Raw genomic sequence first — 21,404 nt, forward strand, 5'->3', positions numbered from 1 at the left:
GTACAATTTACAAATATTTTAATTTATAATAACAACAAAAGATCCCTAACTAGAAAAGTAAACACTGGTCAACAAGGTAGATTTGACCCTCTATAAATCGGTCAACTTCAGTCAACTTCGGCCTCCAAAAATAAATATAAAGCAACCCTAAAAATAGTCAAAATTAGCCTAGTCAAAGTCTAGTCAAGCAGGCCACCTACGGTCAGCCCTAGCTACAGTCAACACTATTCAACAGTTTGGTCAAACTGTCCAGAAATTCGGTCTCCTGAAATTTCGGCTTCCTGAAATTTCAGTTTCCTGAAATTTCGGCCTCCTGAAATTTCGCTCTCCTGAAATTTCGGCCTCTTGAAATTTCGCTCTCCTGAAATTTCGGCCTCCTAAAATTTTGCTCTCCTGAAATTTTGAACTCTTGAAATTTTGCTCTCCTGAAATTTCAGCCCCTTGAAATTTCGTTCTCTTAAAATTACAACCTCCTGAAATTTCTCTCTCTTGGAATTTTGGACTTGTGGAGAGAGAGAGGCCCAGAAATCCATACGCAATTAATCAGGAGGGAGAGAGAGAGAGAAGTGTGAATGATCCAAAAATGGATCCTGGATAAACATCTAAGTCTAAAAGACTTCATATAAGAGGTAAAAGGTGCCAAATGGCAGAAATCCTTCTTAAATGAGAGGAAAATGAAAGTCACTAGCTGCTATCAGAAATAGTCTCATTGCAGAGATCCCCTCATTCTGAATCCAACGCAACTTGAATGGGCGAAAACAGACTTCAAATGGGAAAGTTATCAAAAAATGAAGCAACCCCTTTTTCAAAGGAAAAAGAGGCAAAAATCCCTTGATAGTGGGTCCTAAAAACCCTCTAATTCTTCCAAATCTCCCAAAAAGGGAAAAACCATCGCAAAAGGAGGACCTCTTAACAATTCGGATTACACTATCAAGCCTTAAAAACATGAAGAAAACCATGAAATCGAGGCAATCAGAGGCTTAAACCAAAACTGCACAGGAGCCGTCGGATATGGCCGATCAACGGTCCAGATCCGTGTGGCAATCGCAATCGGCGGTGGCTGTCAAAAGGTATCGGAGGCAGACACGTGATAGAACTAGGCCAATGTGATACTGCGATCGCTGATATTAGCGGATTAGAATCAACAAACAAAATGGAGTGGGGCCTTATATATATCTATATATATATATATATATATATATATATATATATATATATATATATATATATATATATATATATATATATATATATATATATATATATATATATATATATATATATATATATAGAGTGATGTGCCGATCGCCGATATCGGCGAATCGCAGTCAGTATTGGAATTGGTCACGCCATATGGCTTCCCTTGGGTTCTCCCCGATATGTGACAACGATATTATGGACCCGATGGAAATTTAAACATTGTTGCATAAGATTTGAGATCCGCCAAATGCCATTTTCAATATATTTGTGCATCTTTCGATACAAAGGAACAAGGCCATTTGCGATATGCGATAGTGAATTCAGGCGGACCCTATAGGGATATAAAGTGGGGTTATGAATGTTTCAAGTCCGAATGAACAATGTTTTGCAAATTTTTCCATGTTCCGCAGCGCTTTCTTGTGTTAACAGAAAACGGCTGTTTTAAAGGATTGCAAGCGCCGATTTCCCCTTCCGGTATAGGTGGCATCCATCCTTGAGAGCATTTAACAATGATTGATAATGCTGAGATAAGGGATTTGAGCAGACCAAAGCGGGAAGACAGAGAGCTCGAGAGGGACAATGAACATGCAGCGCCGATTTGGCTTAAATAGCCACAGAACAATAGAACAAGGGGACTATTGGTTGCTGTTGGGTTGTTGGTCATTATGGGAGCTATTGCTGAACCCGAGCACAAGCAGGCATCACTGAGACAGCAGTGCAGAAGCAAAAGAGTAGCCTACAAGGTCACTTGAAGCTAAGTGAAAAGTCAAGAGGACTGTTTTTCTGATAGAAGACAGAAAGAAGCCAAAGTAAGAGCCAAGAGCCAGAACCAAGAGCCAAGAGCCAGAGCTTCAAGAGCTAAGGGATAAAATGGTGTCTGAACCCACTGCTTATGTGTAGAACAGCAGGAGTTGAGCCAAAGAGCTTGTAAAAAGACTTACACCATAATCCTAGAGAGCCTAGTTGAGTTGACTAGAGTTCATGGAGATGTAACCCAAGAGTTGTGGGTGAAATCCTAATTAAACTGCTGTCTTATGTGTTTGTTTTAATGCTATTTTATTTACTGTTATATGTATTTATACATCAGTTTCACCACACTAATTTGTAGCACAACAACAGAAATTAAAGCAAGTAATCAGTTGAAAACAAATACAACCATACACCCATATTTTCAAGCATTTCTTAATTTTGCATTGGTTAATCATTAAGACTTGGGAAAATTTAAAGCTTTGGAAGTGGGAGAGGTTCTTGTAAGTTAGACAAGAAGCCTAAGTGCCCCATTTTCAAATCAGATGGTATCAAAGCTTAAGTTTTATTAAGCCCACGTTCAAAGAATGTTATATCAGAATGCTTGATTGACAAAGCAAAGACTGCTTATCTGAAAGGTGTTTGAATAGCAAGAGGCTGATTGTATGCTTGTTTTGCAGACTGACTATTTTCTGAGTTTGAAGAGGTAAAGGGAAAGCTGTTGATAGCTCAGTCCAGGAAGGACAAATAGGAAGAAGGGTTGAAGGCATTCTCCTATCCCAAAGAACCTCAAAGCAATCCCTGAAGCACAAGAGGTTTGTTGCAAAAGATTGTCGAATAAGCTCTTTATTTATCTTGTTGAAGTTTTTTTTTGTTCATTGGCATAATGACAACTTCTACAAGTGGGTCCTCAATTTCTGCATTCTTCACAAGATTCCTTGATGAAGACATGAAGCAAGAATTGTCCACCATGATGGATATGGTGAGATAAATGTATAAGGATGGAAGGAAGAGTAGCATGCTTAAAAAGCAGTTGAATTCCATGAAGGAAGAGAAGTAGTTGCTTGCTGACAAATTGCAGGAAATGGAGAGGCAGCTTCATATTGCAAATATGAATTTGAAAAGGATGCTTGAGTTGGAAACACAACTCTTTGTTGCCCAAGAAGCCTTAGTCAAGTATCAACTTGAAGAAGAGGTAAACCATTCCAGTTTGTCTTTAAATTCCTCTGAGAATGCTTATATTGGTTCTTTTGAAAAACATACTAAAGGCATAGGTTCCAAGCTAATGTCCAAGATGGGCTATGAAGGAAAGGGCTTGGGAAAGCATGCACAAGGTATTGTTGAACCAATAATGGTTGAGGAAAGGCATAAGTATTTGGGTCTTGGCTATGGACAGTCTTATGGATAGAGTTCCAAAGTTGCCATGAAGGCCATTGAAACAGTCCCAAGAAGGAGTTTCATTTCATGTCCTCTACCTCAGAAGTGTGAAGGTTGTATTCAAGAGGAATGCAATAGCTTGAAACATCAATTGCAGGATGCAGGTGTTCAGAGGCACACACTTGAACCAGAGAGTTGGGGAGACTCTAACAACCTTGAAGAGATTGATGGTGTTCCAAAGGGAGCCACTTCTTCATTTTCTTCACCTCCTCATGAAGGAAATAAAGGTGAAAGAGGCGGGTATAAATCTGGTTCTAAACATTTTCCTTTTGATTATGCAAAGCATAATAAATTTCCACATAAGTATGAGGAAATAATTGCATGTTCCTTTTGTGGTTTGGATAACCATGATGTTTCTAGATGTTGGAAGAGAATGGCCACATACAAGAAGCAAAAGAAGGAAAATAAGCAAGAAGCCAAAGGTCCATTGGACAAGGCAAATCATGCTACCAAGAGGATGCACATGCAGTGCACTTACTGCCATAAGCAAGGACATCTTGCTGCAAAATGTTGGACACTGAATCTAGCAATGCTTCCACAAAAGCTGAAGAAAGTGGAAAGAGAAGATGGCAGAAAGGGAAGTGAATATTCCATGACGGATGTGTCTTAGAATGAATCACATGATGATGCTGATGTGCAGACAAAGGTAATACCTTTGAAAGGGATTGGTAAGGAATGGTTAGAGTTCTTATTCGATTGAGATTGCATGTCTATTGATGCATCTACATTATATTTCATTTCAGCTTCGAAAGTATAGTGTGCTTAAGTGAAAGTTGAAGGATGAAATGCATGCATGAGCATGAGATGCATGAACACAGGAATGTTGATGATTTCCTTGTTTTTTAACATGTATGTGTAATTAACTTGCAGGGTTAGTTTCTTTGACATGCATGTGATGCCATGTTGACTTGAAAGAATTTAACTTGGTCTCCAAATGGAGATAATGATGAAAGTTTCATCTTTTGGAAAAAGATTCCTAATGGTATTTTTCTGCATGCTTAACTTGAAGGGTCATTTGTTTAAAGGCATGTTTTGTGGGCTTGTTGTCTAGTCCATCATTTGTATGCAGATGTAAGACATGGAGGTGTTCACAAGATGTGAAATCTGTTTCTTTGTTGGAGCAGGAGTTATTCCATCCAGTTGTTGTATGTATGCCTGTTGTTGTTAACAATTGTTGTTGACAGCTTTTCAAATAGGTACAAATGAAAGTTTTGTGGAGCAGATGCACTTCACATTTGTTTGAGCCACCTTGGATCAGTGGTCAAGGTAAAGAAGTTCAAACCACCTTCTATGACCAGTTCGGCAGAAGTTCCGCAGGAAGGAGGGAGATAGTTCTTCCCAAGAAGACAAGCCCATCCAAGAATGGAAGTGGTCAAAAACTATTGGTTTAGAGGCACTATGCAAAGGTAAGTGTAGGGAGGCTGAAAGAAGAGGGTGGGTCACTCTCATTTACTGTTCAGATCAATATATCAGTCTTTTTGAGACCAAAAGTTCTTTTAGTGGGAAGGCGTGATCCAAAAATGGATCTTGGATAAACCTTTAAGTCTAAAAGACTTCATATAAGAGGTAAAAGGTGCCAAATGGCATAAATCCTTCATAAATCAAAGGAAAATGAAAGTCATTGGCTACTGTCAGAAATAGTTTCATTGCAGAGATCTCCTCATTCTAAATCCAATGCAAGTTGAATGGGCGAAAACAGACTTCAGATAGGAAAGTTATCAAAAAATGAAGCAGCCCCTTTTTAAAGGAAAAAGAGGCAAAAATCCCTTGATAATGGGTCCTAAAAACCCTCTAAGTCTTCCAAATCTCCCAAAAGGGGAAAAACATAGCAAAAGGAGGACCTTTTAACAATTCGGATTACACTATCAGGCCTTAAAAACATGAAGAAAACCATGAAATCGAGGCAATCAGAGGCTTAAACTAAAACTACACAAGAGCCGTCAGATCTGGCCGTTCAACGGTCCAAATCCGATCGGCAATCGCAATCGGTGGTGGCTGTCAGAAGGTATCGAAGGTAGACCCGATGGAAATATAAACATTGTTGCATAAGATTTGAGATCCTTCAAATGCCATTTTCAATGTATTTTTGCATGTTTCGTTATTTAATTAAATACAAAGAAACAAGGTCATTTGCGATATGCGATAACGAATTCAGGTGGACCCGATAGGGATATAAAACAGGGTTATGAATGTTTCAAGTCCGGATGAACAATTTTCTATGGATTTTTCCATGTTCTGCAGTGTTTTCCTATGTCAATAGAAAACGACTGTTTCAAAGGATTGCAAGCATCGATTTCCCCTTCTGTTATAGTATAGGTGGCATCCATCCATGAGAGCATTTAGCAATGATTACTAATTCTCAGAGAAGGGATTTGAGTAGACCAAAGTGGGAAGAGAGAGAGCCCGAGAGGGATAATGAACAGGTAGCGCTTATTTGGCTTAAAAAGCCATAGAACAACAGAATGAGGGGACTGTTGGTTGCTGCTGGGTTGTTAGTCATTGTGGGAGCTGTTGCTGAAGCCGAGCACAAGTAGGTAGTGCTGAGACAGCAGTGTAGAAGCAAAAGAGCAGCCTAGAGGGTCACTTGAAGCCAAGTGAAAAGTCAAGAGGACGTTTTTTCTAATAGAAGACAGAAAGAAGCCAGAGTCAGAGCCAAGAGCCAGAATAAAGAGCCAGAACCAAGAGCCAAGAGCCAGAGCTTCAAGAGCCAAGGGATAAAATGGTGTCTGAACCCATTGTTTATGTGTAGAACAACAGGAGTTGAGCCAAAGAGCTTGTAAAAAGACTTACACCATAATCCTAGAGAGCCTAGTTGAGTTGACTAGAGCTCATGGAGATGTAGCCCAAGAGTTGTGGGTGAACTCCTAATTAAACTGTTGTCTTATGTGTTTGTTTTACTATTGTTTTATTTACTGTTATATGTATTTATACATCAGTGTCAGCACACTAATTTACAACACAACAACAAAAATTAAAGCAAGTAATCAATTGAAAACAAATACAAGCATACACCAATATTTTCAAGCATTTCTTAATTCCGCATTGGTTAATCATTAAGACTTGGGAAAATTTAAAGCTTTGGAAGTGGGAGAGGTCCTTGTAAGTTAGACAAGAAGCCTAAGTGCCCCATTTTCAGATCAATGGAGATGAGTGTCTCCAAATGAGGCTAAGGAATCATGTATTTATAGCAAACGTTGAGGATGAATAGACGTGACAGTTGGGATTCTGAGCCTACTTAAGTTTGTTAGCTGACCATGACAATTTGTCCATAATAAAAATAAATTCATAACTTCATTTGTACATGTCAGAATTAGATGATCTTTAGATCAATCCTATAGCTCTCGAAGAGAGGAATGCAAGAAAAATATCAGTTGTCATAAATAAGATTACCCATGTGGAGTTTGACCCTAATTACCAATTTTAACACTCCCTCTCAACTAGGGAGAACTCCATCTGCTAATTCATCTGCCAATCTGTACTATCTCTACCATCAGTGCACTTTTATGCTCTGCTATGCTCAACTTTGAAGAAGAAGAAGAAGTTATCGAGAATGTATCATACCATTCTCTATTGACCCAAAGTCAGCCCCAAATAAAAGAGAGCGTCTCATACCACTCTTACTGACCTGAAGTCAGTTCCAATCAAAAGAGAGTGTCTCATACCACTCTTATTGACCCGAAGTAAGTTCCCATTGATCCCAGATCAATATCGGTCATCCTAGCATAGGGAGTATGGTATTACACGATGTGTCCATCGGTATTACTATGGTCCCTATCCTCATTTCTCTACTCATTGGCCAGATGAGAGATAGTTCCCATGAGTCCTAGATTGCATGGGTGGGATGTCTCAACAGGAAAAGGATGAACCACTCATCCTGCTCACATGTTGTAAAGGGGTATCATAGGGGAAGGATGAACCACTCATCCTATGCACAAGAAACCACTAAGGGAAGGTTGGACCACTCACCCTATGGTTTCTCATTGCTCCAAGAAGTACCCCAAGCCCCCCAGAGTTCCCAGAGCTCAATGTCCATCTCATACAGGTCCCTCCTAAGAGGGTCTCTCCACGACTCCAAGTTGTTCTTGGAAGGCCAAGAACTTGACCTTCCCCAGGGGCTTTGTCAAAATATTAACGAATTGCTCATCAATTCCAATGTGATGGAGCCTTACTGCTCCTCGTTGTACCATATCCTAGATAAATTCGTACTTGATATCTATATGCTTGGAGTGATCATTAAACATGGTATTCTCTGATAATCGGATCCCACTTTGGTTGTCACAGAGGATCACGGTGGTATCCAACACATGTCCAAATAGCTCACTGAAGATCTTCCTCAAGCAGATAGCTTCATAGGAGGCCATACTAGCATCTATGTATTTGGCCTCGGCGGTGCTCAAGGCAACCGATTTTTGCTTCCTCCTCATCTAGGATATCGAAGAAGAACCCAAAGAAAAAGAACATACAAAAGTGCTCTTGCAATCCACCACACTGCCAACCCAATCAGTATCAAAATAACCATGCAACCTCACATCTCTGCCAGTGTATCTCATTCCATGAGTGATTGTGCCCCAAAGATATCTTAGAAGATTCTTGGCACCAATACAATCTATATGATAAGGCTCAACCATATATTGGCTCAATGTGTTAACTGCAAAACATATGTTCGGGCAAGAGTTCACCAAGAACATCAATGCTCCTATGAGTTGACAAGACTCAGAAGCATTTCTCAATTCAGGTCGAGTAGCATTACCACATAACTTCTTAAAGTTAAGTTCCATCGGAGCAGTCACAAGCTTGCAGTCCACCATCCCAAATCTTTCCAATATCTTCACAACATATTCTCCTTGACAGAGGAAACTTTCACCTGGATTTTTCCAGAACTCCAACCCTAGGAAGTAGTGCATCAGTCTGTTGTGCTGTACAACAAACCCCCCATTTCTATAAAATTTTACACAAAACTTTCAATAAGAAATGAGTCCATTTTTAAATAAATTTAGTTAGATTTGTGAGTTGATGAATAAAACTGGTATTGACCTCATTAAAAGAAGAATATTTATTAAAAGGCTCGATGTAAATAAATCATTTTATAAAGCCTTTTGATAAAAAACAAATTGTTTCTTTAAAATATTATAAACAATCCTACATTGCGATAAAGCGATCGGAGATCACATATCGCAATGATAAAGGGACATACACAAAACAAACCATCCTCAAATCCTCTGATCCGATCACAATCTACAATCGGCGATATCATATCACAAAAGTACTCACACAAGACCCCATCAAATATTCCGATTCGATAAAGGAAATCACAATCAACATTCGAAGATGTTCTTTAACAAAGGAATAAAAGCTCAAGCCAAAACTTGATTGCAATTGATCAATTGGGCACGCATCTCAAAGAAGGAAACATACATTAAAACAGTTTGCATGCATAATACTCCACTCCATTATAATATCGCTTTTCGGTAATTGAAGATATTCATTGTCAATGCTAAAACCACTCCCTTTGAAACTCCCGATTGCGATTTGGGATTTATCGCCGATCGAGGAAATCCAAAACACGCTTGAAATAATCATTCGGTATACGATCGAAGAGATGGGAATTTATGGTATTAATTCACCATGATTGGCAGTTCGAACGACTATTAAATTTGGCAGTTAAGAATAAGTCCAAAATATTTCATTCGTGGTAATTCTTAACTGCATTTGATTTATTGTATGTCAATCACCATAATTCTGTTCATTGTGATATTGGCTTTCAGCAACGAAATCTCTATGTTACGGTTTGCAGATGAAAGATTAATAGATTTGCTCTCTTAGCAAGAAAATGAAGAAGGAAAAGCTGCTAATCTACCGCAAATTCTGTAATCGCATAAAGAAATCCTGTTCGCTGAATGGTAATCTCAACTAAAGAAGGTAGAAATAACGACATCAAGGTGTAGATCGGCAACAAACGATCTGGTGGAATTGATTAATGATACTCTATAGTTGTCAAATTTAATTACAGAGTGTTCTCCAGGGAAACTTCCATCAATAAAAGCATTAGAACAGACATGGAAACATGAGCTGGAACAGAGGGAAAGATTGATTGCAGGTATTCAAACTTTAACATGGGAAACCTTTTGGTTTTTCCTTGTTAAACCATACAGTCAGTGAACAATGATGAAATGCCTCACTGATGCAATCGGTCATATGATTCCCAAATTTTCTGATGCCACATACACTGCTCAGTTACACTCACGAATGAGTCACCCACTAGAACTACAATCGATGCTTGCCATTTGTCAGCTCAAGTCACAAGATAAGCAGCCAATATAGTGAATCATCTTGACCGACTACAAACTTCCTATTTCAAGAACATCTTCACATATCCGTGATTTGGTTATACCAATAGATAGCATCTTTATTTCATAGTTTGTTAATTTAGATAGTATTTATAGACCCTTTCATATTTTTAGAAAGGGTTCTCAAATTTTTGTATTAAGACTTGGATAGGAAGTTTCACTAATGTACTTCCGATATATTCATTTTTATAAAAAATGGACCTAAATGATGAGTTTTGATGAAGAATACTTTTATGTTATATGCACTATTGCTTCCTGTAAAAGGATTTCCAAGTTGAAAGGCAAGATTTGAATGCAATTCATATTGGAGAAGACTCAAATACATATGGTACTACTATCTATGTTTTTGTTTCATTCTTTTATGTGAATTAGCATTTATTCATTTTGCTATTATTGACATATGTATATGTTTTCACTACAATTCCTTGGCTTATCACTATTGAATGTTTAAGAGTTGTATATTTCATACATATATATATCAATGATATATAAATATTAGTGTGATAATGTTTTAATTATTACTTTGTTCAACTACTTGAACAAAGTAATTATCATATGAATGAATATTTTTTTTTTATAAGTAGAGTCATCTATATGCCTACTTGTCAATAAGAACCATTAAAAATTGCACTAAGAGAAAGACTTCCCGGGATAGATTAGTTATTTATATTGTTGCATATTAGAATAAATCATCCATCATTCCCATTAGATATTAGAAAATCAATCACTTATCCATCCCATTTATAAATCATTGGGAAACTGGTCCCATTATATCCATTCGGAGCCACCACACCAAATGGAAAAGGCGCTGCTTTTAAGGTCCGGACCGGGTGGTTTTCCCTGATGTTGATGCAGTGATTTTCGAGGCATCAACATTTTTTGCGCTAGAAGGAGGGCATGAACTATGAATGGTGAGCAAATCCAAATCTATAATCCATTATGAGAGTAAATCTCCCTCCACCTCACCTCCGACTTCTCCCTTGCATGCTAAAACTCCAGTGTTCAAGTGAGAAGTTGAGGAAACAACAACCACTGCTCAACCCCAAAACATCTCAGATAAATAAACCTTAGAATCTCCTAAAGTAAAGTCTCTAATCCATAAACTTCAAGGATTCTCCATATCACCACAGAAATCTAAGTCATCTCAAGGTAGTGTGACTTCGCAATTCGTTCCTTCTCACCCCCCACTAGACTTTAGAGCGAAAATCTTGGTATTGAACCTACTGAGTTACCTTTGCCTAAAAGGAAAATAGCAAGGAATACTACTGAAGGATTTGATAACGAAACTTTCTCATCATCATCATCCATTTCATCTTCTCCATTGCAAAGTCAACCATCCACTCCTCCACTCCAGATTGTCATTGAATAGGGGACTGCAACTTCAACATCTGTTTCCCAGCCATCTCAAACTTCAACATCTGTTTCCCAACCATCTGGAACTTCATCTACACTATCATCTATTAGTAGCTTGACAATGGCACAAAATACATGGAGTAGTCTTGGTGCAGTCGCCATGTCTGCACCTTTAAACCCATTGCCAGCTCATCCTGAAAAATGGTTGCCAAAATTCAATCGAGATGCAGGCATACAGGCAGATGAACACATAAGCAACTTCATGTTTTCAGTCAACTTAAAAGGAGTTACTGAGGAAGATGTTGTTGTCAGAATTTTCTCTTATACCCTACAAGGATCAGCTGGGTCTTGGTACTTTTTTCTTACCATCAGGATCCATTACTAGTTGGAATATTTTTCAAGAACAGTTCTTGACTAAATACGGTGATGACAGATATGTAGCAACGTTAATCAATGATCTTTCAAATCTTAAAACAGAATCTAGAGAACCTATTAAAGAGTTTAATTCACGATTTAATAAACTGTTAAATAAGATTCCTACTGCCTCTAAACCTACTGAACAAGTTAGAAGTGAATGGTATATAACAACTTTACCTTCAAACATAACTATCTTTGTAGATAAAGCTGGAAAATCTACCCTAGCAGAAAATATGAAAGAGGAAATTGCTGTGGAAAAACGTATCATCGCCTTAGAAAATAAAGTTGCTCTTGAAGATAGAAAATCTAAAAAAGTCTCATTCAATGATGATTCAAAGAAGAAAATGGCTAATGATCCATACGATATGGAAGGTCTCCAAAAAGTTCTAAATACTATGTTAAATGAAATGATAGAAATCAAGAAACAAGTAGCTGAGACTTCAATTAAAAATCCATTTAGAAACTTTAAGAAGCCAGAATCAAAACCCCCTAATGTTATATCCAATGCAGAGTCAGATCCTGAGGACGATGAAGAAGAATATATAGTCTTATCATCTGAAGAGACTGAAGATGAGGTAGCTGTAGAATGTCATGGGATGTGGGACTTCATTTTGCCCGATTTCGATATTGAAAATGAACATGAAGCTTTCCAAATAAGTACTAGGAGTAAAGGCACTCCAGAACTTACTCAAGCAACTCAGAAGAAAAGAACATGGGTACTACTACTAAAGAAAAGGTTCCCAATTTTTTTTTTACAGTGAAACCTACTCAAAATCAGCCATCAGCTTCCAATCCACCTTCAACATCTAAAACATTAGTAGTTGTAGACTCTATGGATTACAACATCATTGAAGACATGAAGAAAACGAAAGCAAATATCACTATGTTTGAGCTGAGTAAACTCAAACATGAACAAAAATTGTTGTTCAAGGAATTAGATGTAGTACCTTATTCTCCACTTCCAAATGTTGTATTATTCAAAGCTGCTAATAAGGCAGGTAAACCACCACCTGGAGATAGATCAAATTCCCATACTCCTCCTTTTCTTTTGACCTATGAGATTTATAATAGAAATCTGCACAATTGCTTAATAGACTCAGGGGCCTCTTCGAATATAATGCCGGCCTTGGTTTGTTCTAAACTGAATATTGAACCCCAAAAGTCTGCAGTGCATATTGTCCAGTTGGATAGAACTAAGGTCCAAGTATTAGGAGAAATCAACTTGGTTACCATCAGATTATCAGCTGATCCAAGGGTGGTTCAAAGAATTGACATATTAATTGTTGATATTCCTGAGTTCTATGGTTTTATTTTAAGTAGAGACTGGTCAGATCATTACAAGAGTATGATTTGGACATTAGACCAACAAATATTTTCAAAGGCCAAGGTTTTTGCAGGTTGTTAGCAGGAGCTTCTAACATTCAGGAACATGAAGGTACAGACAATATTGAAGAAATCAATGAGATAAGTACCATTAATCCTGAATCCCAATATGCAGATTTGATATTTTATTTGAAAAATGGATATGCTCCTTCTAATATTTCCTATAAAAATAAACGTGCCATAAGACTAAAGGCAAAAAAATTCATGATTGTTGATGATGTGTTGTTTAGACGGAATTATGATTCAATTTTGTTAAGATGCTTAGAAAAACTTGAACTGCAAAAGGTCTTACAGGAACTACATGATGGTCCAACAGGAGGTCATTTTGAAGTTGATACAAAAGCCCACAAAATTATTCATGTTGGGTATTACTGGCCCACCTTATTTAGAGATACTCATGAGTATGTAAAGAAATGCAGAACATGTCAAACTGCCAGTGGAAGGCAAAGGAAGCCAGCTTTTCCTTTGCAACAAGTCAACATTGAACAACCCTTTGAACAATGGGGATTGGATATCATTGGAGAAATTATTCCACATTCATCCAAACAGCACAGGTATATCCTTACAATGACTGATTACTTTACTAAGTGGGTAGAAGCAATTCCTTTGAAGACATCAAACTCTGAAGTGATCATTAAATTCATAGACCAGTTCATCATTACCAGGTTTAGTGTTCCAAACACTCATTTTTGACAATGCATCTTATTTTTCTGGTAGTTTTATACTTGAATTTGCTATCAAAAGAGGATTCAAATTGAAATATTCTGCAAACTACTACCCTCAGGGTAATGGTTTAGCAGAATCCACCAATAAAAATCTTATCAAAATCATTAAGAGAACTATTGATCAGAACCATAAGAATTGGCACAAGTCTTTGATATAAGAATTGTGGGTAGATCGTATAACACAGAAGGCTTCAATAGGTACTTATCCATTTAATCTAGTGTATGGAAAGGAGGCTGTCATACCAACAAACTTATTACTTCCATCACTAGCCTTAGTTCATTTTATTGAAGAAAATCCCTGCTCTTCTATTCAATTGAGACATGATCAGATCCTGAAACTAGAGGAAGAAAGGGAGAAAGCCTGAATTACACATGTGAAGCATCATCAAATTATTAAGTCTTCTTTTGATACAACTTCAACCGGATCAAAACATTTACAAGTTGGTGATCTTGTTTTGAAATGGGACAAAGCCCACGAGGATAAAGGAAAACACACTAAATTTCAGAAAATGTGGCTCAGACCATTTCAAATTAGCGAGAATATAGGCCCATCAACATTCATATTGCAAGATCTATCAGGAAAGATAGATTCTCTTCCTGTCAATGGGCTTATTTTGAAAAACTTCTTCAATTGAGGAGGTAACCCCTTCTCACTTTGTAAATATTCAATTTTCAGCTATATTTGTGTGAATAATTAGTTTATTTTCTTTCTTAGGAAATACAGTTGTAAATAGCCTTCTATTGGTCATTACTATTTTGAAAAGGTTACTCAAAAGAAAATAGTTTTAATATTTACTTTTGATAGATGAACGCCTTGAAGGAAAAAGAAAAGTTCTGCGAAATTAGGTATAATTAAACTCTAAAAACCCTTTTTATTTTTGTGAAATTTTCTCAAAACTTGAAAACATTGTAAATCATTTTAAGTTTTAGAAACCTAAAAAAAGTTATCAATAGAAAGCAAACACTGATCCAATCTTAGCATCTTCAACTCTAAAAAATGTCATCCATGTTCTCTTAAGGAGAAAATTATTCATCCCATCCATCAAAGTTTATAATTTCTCAAAGTGTAATTCTAAAATATATTTGATATAAAAGATAAGAGGTCTTATCAGAAGCTTTCTTACCATGATCATAGGGGACTAGTTCAACTGACATTACCAACACTGCATACCAAAACAGGGTAATAGCTTATAATTATAAGACAAGGGGTCTCATCACGAGCCAACTTGTTTAGTTAGATTACAGCTAGTGAATGACATTTTTAATAGTTGGCCACCAAACCAGAACAATGGATTTTTATCTTAAAAATAAAGAAATAAGGAAAAAAGAAAATGCAATACAAAAAATGTGGAAACATATCTTTTGGATTTATTCTTTTAAATTATACTCTGAAATTGATGGGACAATGAATGATCAAATGGTTAAAAGGTAACCCTGTCGAGACTATGAACGTTTGCTGGCAGTAGTGGCTCTGCCTGTGACAAAGGAGTAATTATAAAAGCTAAGTTGGAAAAGTCTCTCGTTTTATCATTATCAACCAATTAAGGTTTACTTAAACTTAGAATGTATTTAATTTTGAAATGAGAAAGAGATAACAAAGATAGTTTTTACTATATTGAGAGTTTATGATTCCCTAGTTATATTAGATTTTCTCTATCCATTAAGATTTTCATATTGAGAAGGCTAAAATATTATATTATTTTCTTAGAGATAACTTTTTCTCCCAGTGAATCGCCAATTGTTGTGTTGTACAACAACCCCCCCATTTCTATAAAATTTTACACAAAACTTTCAATAAAAAATGGGTCCCTTTTTAAATAAACTTAGTTAGATTTGTGAGTTGATGAATAAAACTGGTCTTGACCTCATTAAAAGAAAAATATTTATTAAAAGGCTCGATGTAAATAAATCATTTTATAAAGCCTTTTGATAAAAAACAAAGTGTTCCTTTAAAATATTATAAACAATCCTACATTGCGATAAAGCGATCAGAGATCGCATATCGCAATGATAAAGGGACATACACAAAACAAACCATCCTCAAATCCTCTGATCTGATCGTAATCGGTAATTGGCGATATCATATCACAGAGGTACTCACACAAGGCCCCATCAAATGCTCCGATCCGATAAAGGAAATCACAATCGGCATTTGGAGATGTTCGTTAACAAAGGAATAAAAGCTCAAGCCAAACCCCGATTGCAATCGATCAATTGGGCGCGCATCTCAAAGAGGGAAACATACGTTAAAATAGTTTGCATGCATAATACTCCGCTCCATTATAATATTGCTTTTCAGCAATTGGAGATATTCATTGCCAATGCTAAAACCTCTCCCTTTGAAACTCCCGATTGCGATTTGCAATTTATCACTGATCGTTGATCGAGGAAATCCAAAACACGCTTGAAATAATCATTCGATATACGATCGACGAGATGGGTATTTATGGTATTAATTCACCACGATTGGCTGTTTGAACGGCTATTAAATTTGACAGTTAAGAATAAATCCTTCAAAAGATTTCATTCGTGGTAATTATTAACTGCATTTGATTTATCGTATGTCAATCACCATAATTCTATTCATTGTGATATTGGCTTTCAGTGGCGAAATATCTTTGTTACGGTTTGCAATTGTCTGTGCAGAGTCTCTCTGAATCCAAGAAGCCAGAGAAAATGGGGAAGAAATCAAAGAAGCCCACAACAAATCCTGCAACCAAGGAACCAGGACCAAGCAAGAAAGGATTAATCTCAGACACAACATGTCTCGGCCTGTGAAATGCGAGCTGGGAGAGCATTTATATTTTGATGGAAGCAGAGGAGCCCGAAGAATTATCAGAGGAAGCCATGACCGATTCAACCAAAAAGTCAGAAGGAACTCTCAAAGAATTGGCTTGTTCTTATCTTCATAGGATAGCAGCGCCGACCAAAATTTTACCATACACTGATGTGGTTAGATGGGTGGTTGAGAAAATCCCAACTTCAGATAGAACATTTTCCACAGCAGATGGAAGGATATTCGGGTCATTCAAACCTGAAGATCTCAGGCAAATGTACCATCTACCGGAGCCAGAGAAGCGCTACAACAAGGCATTCTTGGAAGCATTTGAAAAGGAAAACGACTTGGGTAAGTGCTTTTTCGACTCATTAGCTTCTCCTTACTGCTATGCTGGAGCTATGATGTGTAGATTGTGGGGACAACATGATTCTACCAAATTCACTATAGAGATGGTCCCGTTAATGGAAGCAACAATTAATGGTTATGTTATGGATTGGGAAAATATTTTGTCTGATAGACTAGCCATAGAGATATTAGCATATAGAAGGAATGCATATACAACTTCTCGGACCATTCCTCATTTCTACTACAATGCATATATTTTGGATATTATTTGTTTTAATTCTGAATACTCGGTGCTCAGATGGAAGTGGACTTCCCAAGATCCGAACCCGATTCATATTTATCATAAGCAGTTGTGGAAGACACACTATAAAAATCACATGTACAGAATTTACAATGGTTTTGTTTTACCTGTATATTATTTTATTTTCAATAAGCCTGCTCCAGGATATCCCACGAAGCAGAAATTGACCTGACAATAGTAGGAAGTTGGTTCGAAGAGGAGAAATTTACCTATGTGAGTCTTTTTGGCAGTCTCACTAAACCCCATGTTCTCCCTCTATATGTGCTTGATGTGGCCTATATTCCACCTATGATGTGACATTTTCACCTTACATGACTACAAGCATGCAGAAAAGATTCAGATGTTGAATCTTGCCACCATTCCTAACAGACAATATGACCCAAACAAGGTTGATCATAATGTCACCGCTCAAGCTAAACTTGCCAAATTTGATCATGAAGCAGATGAATTTAATGATTTTTTTGCTTCGGCCAATACATTTTTTCAGGTTAAAGGATTGGCTAGAATACGGTATGAAGAAGAAGGGTTAGAAACGTTCAATAGGCTCAGAGCCCAGAGGTTGCAAACTCTGCCTTTGGACCTATTAGCTACAACCCCTACAGTTCAGCCATCAAGTCAAACTTAACAGAAAGCAGCCGAAAAAAATCCTATAGTGGGGAAGATCCCCGAAAAAGAAAATTTGCTAGAACAGGAGCAAGGACAAGGAAAAAGAAGTGAACTCATTGATTCAAACATTTATGTTGATCCCAAACTGCTCAAAGAATGGCAACAATTTGACTTTATCATCTGCAATACTGAAAGTCTACAAGGATTCAACACACCTGAGGTGACAATTGGTCAGAAATCAACAATCAATACAGTTCCGACTGAGGGAACTAGCGACCCACCCATAACTCAAAAGGATGTAGAAATAATCCCCAAGAATCCATCCGATGAAATTGTGTTACATGTAGAAGAAATACCACCCTTGGATGTCTTCTACAGCCCTAAGCATAGGGCTGTAATCAAGAGACAAAGGAAAAAGAGGAAAATTGATCAATCTCCTCTTTTAACTTCACAAATGGAGATAACAAATGTGGTATGGAGAGAGGAAGTCAACCCTTCTGAAGATCTCACTAAACTCTCTCAGTATGCTGGAGCATACACAATAGCTTCCATGGACAGAGCATCAGAGGTAAGTAACTTGCTCAAGGAAAGGGACCAAGCAATCATTTTACTGGAAGCATAGGTACAAGAGAAGTAACAGACAATAGAGCAGTGAAATGATCAATTGCTCAAAGAAGAGCAAAGAATTTCAACATGCAATTCAGAAGAAACAAGAGCTATCCCAAGCATTGAGCAAGCTACAATCATTAAATGAACAGTTGATCAAATCAGAAGAAGAACAGATCGCTCAACTATCACTGCAAATAGAAAGATTCAAAGGATATCCCAAAGTGGGAGAATTTAGATCAGAGGCTCTACAAATTACCAAGGCATTGTCTAAATAGTTGAGCCTATTGTGTCATAATATTTCACTCGCTCTTCCCCTATGTGAAATTTCTTCATCTATGATTGATAAATCAATTGAGGTGAGACTAAACTTGGAGCAAACAGATGAAAGATTAACAGATTTTCTCTCATGGCAAGAAACTGAAGAAGGAAAAGCTGCTAATCTACCGCAAATTCTGTAATCACATAAAGAAATCCTGTTCGTTGAATGGAAATCTCAACTAATGAAGGCAGAAAGAGCGACATCAAGGTGCAGATCGGCAAAAAACAATCTGGTGGAATTGATTAATGATACTCTTTATTTGTCAAATTTAATTACAGAGTGTTCTCTATGGAAACTTCCATCAATAAAAGCATTATAACAGACATGGAGACAAGAGCTGGAATAGAGGGAAAGATTGATTGCAGGTATTTAAACTTTAACATGGGAAACCTTTTGGTTTTTCCTTATTAAACCATATAGTCAGCGAACAACGATGAAATGCCTCACTGATGCAATTGGTCATATGATTCCCGAAATTTCTGATGCCACATACACTACTCAGTTACACTCACGAATGAGTCACCGACCAGAACTAGAACTGATACTTTCCATTTGTCAGCTCAAGTCACAAGATAAGTAGCCAATACAGTGAATCATATTGACTGACTACAGCCTGACTATTTCAAGAAGATCTTCACATATATGTGATTTGGTTATACCAGCACATAGCATCTTTATTTCATAGTTTGTTAATTTAGATAGTATTTATAGACCCTTTCATATTTCTAAAAAGGTTTCTGAAATTTTTATATTAAGACTTGGATCGGGAGTTGCACTACTGTACTTCCGATATATTTATTTTTATAAAAACTGGACCTGAATTCTGAGTTTTGATGAAGAATACTTTTATGTGATATGCACTATTGCTTCCTATAAAAGGATTTCCAAGTTGAAAGGCGGGATTTGAATGCAATTCATATTGGAGAAGACTCAAATACATATGGTACTACTATCTATGTTTTTGTTTCATGCTTTTATGTGAATTAGCATTTATTCATTTTGCTATTATTGATATATGTATATGTTTTCACAACAATTCCTTGGCTTATCACTATTGAATGTTTAAGAGTTGTTATTTTTCATACATATATATGTCAATGATATATAAATAGTAGTGTGATAATGTTTTAATTATTACTTTGTTCAACTATTTGAACAAAGTAATTATCATATGAATGAAAATTTTGGTTTATAAGTAGAGTCATCTATATGCCTACTTGTCAATAAGAACCATTAAAAATTGCACTAAAAGAAAGACTTCCAAGGATAGATTAGTTATTTTTATTGTTGCATATTAGAATAAATAATCCATCATTCCCATTAGATATTAGAAAATCAATCACTTATCCATCCCATTTATAAATCATTGGGAAACTGGTCCCATTATATCCAGTCGGAGCCACCACACCAAACGGAAAAGGAGCTGCTTTTAAGGTCTGGATCAGGTGATTTTCCCAAATGTTGATGCAACAATTTTCGAGGCACCAACATGGTCCTAGGTCCTTCATCTCAAATTCATAAGCCAACTTCCTCTTACATTTGTGAAAGAGAGGGTCTGCACTTCCATCAGCTCCATGATTGATTTTGTAGAGCCACTTATAGGTGACAACCGATTTGTCCTGGGGTCTAGGGACCACATCCCAGACATCATTCTTCATAATTTACTCATACTTTTCATTCATAGCATCCTTACATGCCTGTTGCTTCACGACTTCTTCGAATGATGAAGGCTCATTTTGAATGATAGTGCTCATGACGGTCAAGTATCCTTGATATTTGTTCGGCTTCTTTCTTTCATGGAAAGTCCCCCTTGGTGCAATATGTCTCTCGACTTATTTGAGAGTCTCCCTAAGCCATGAGGGTCTCTTCTTGGAGGAGGAAGGCTCATGAGGAGGAGGATCTATAAGATCCATAGGTTCATCAACATTAGACATCGTTTCGTCCTCTTTTTCACCTTGATTTCTGGTGTCAACTTCTTTGTCTTTCCTTAGGATAGGAAGGTTGTTGATCTTCATGAGGGCCATATCTTCATCGAAGGTGACATCATGACTTATCTCAAATTCCTTTTGACCAACCACATAAATTCTATATCCCTTAGAATTTTCACTATAGCCTACAAAGATTACTTTCTTCCGAAATTCACCCAATTTGCTTCTTTTCTCTTTCAACACATGAAAATATAACAGAATTCCAAAAATTCTAAAATGAGATACATCGGGTTTCTTACCAATGAAAATTTCTTCGGGAGTCTTGGAGTCCAATACTTGATGAGGGTATCAGTTTTGAACATACACGACGGTATTTGCAGCTTCAACCCATAGGAACTTCAAAAGGCCCTGATCCTAAAGCATGGCACGAACCGCTTCTACAATAGAGTGATTCTTCCTTTCAGCCATACCATTTTGCTCAAGAGTGTATGGCATTGTAATCTCCCTCTTAATGTCAGCGTATCTGCAATCATCTTGGAATTCATTTGATTCGTACTTGGTCCCATTATCAGTCCTCAATATCTTGATTTTCTTCTTGGATTGGTTTTCGATCAAGGCTTTGAAGTGTTAGAACCAGGTGAACACTTCATCCTTCTTCTTCAAGAAGTAAATCCAAGTCTTGCGAGAATAATCATCTGTAAAGGTGAGGTAATATAAGTACCCTCCCAAAGAGTTTATGGGAATCATACCAGATATGTCGGAGTGGATCAATTGTAATATATCTATGGTCTTGCTATTACTTGAGGGGAATGGTCCCCTTGTAATTTTTCCTTCAACACGCCCCGAACATATAACTTCATGCTCTACTTTTAACTTAGGCATACCTGTCACCATCCGTCTCACATTAG

Source organism: Pinus tabuliformis, chromosome 8, assembly GCF_031772625.1.
Source record: "Pinus tabuliformis cultivar Carrire ecotype Pingquan chromosome 8, CPIR1, whole genome shotgun sequence".
NCBI lineage: Eukaryota > Viridiplantae > Streptophyta > Pinopsida > Pinales > Pinaceae > Pinus > Pinus tabuliformis.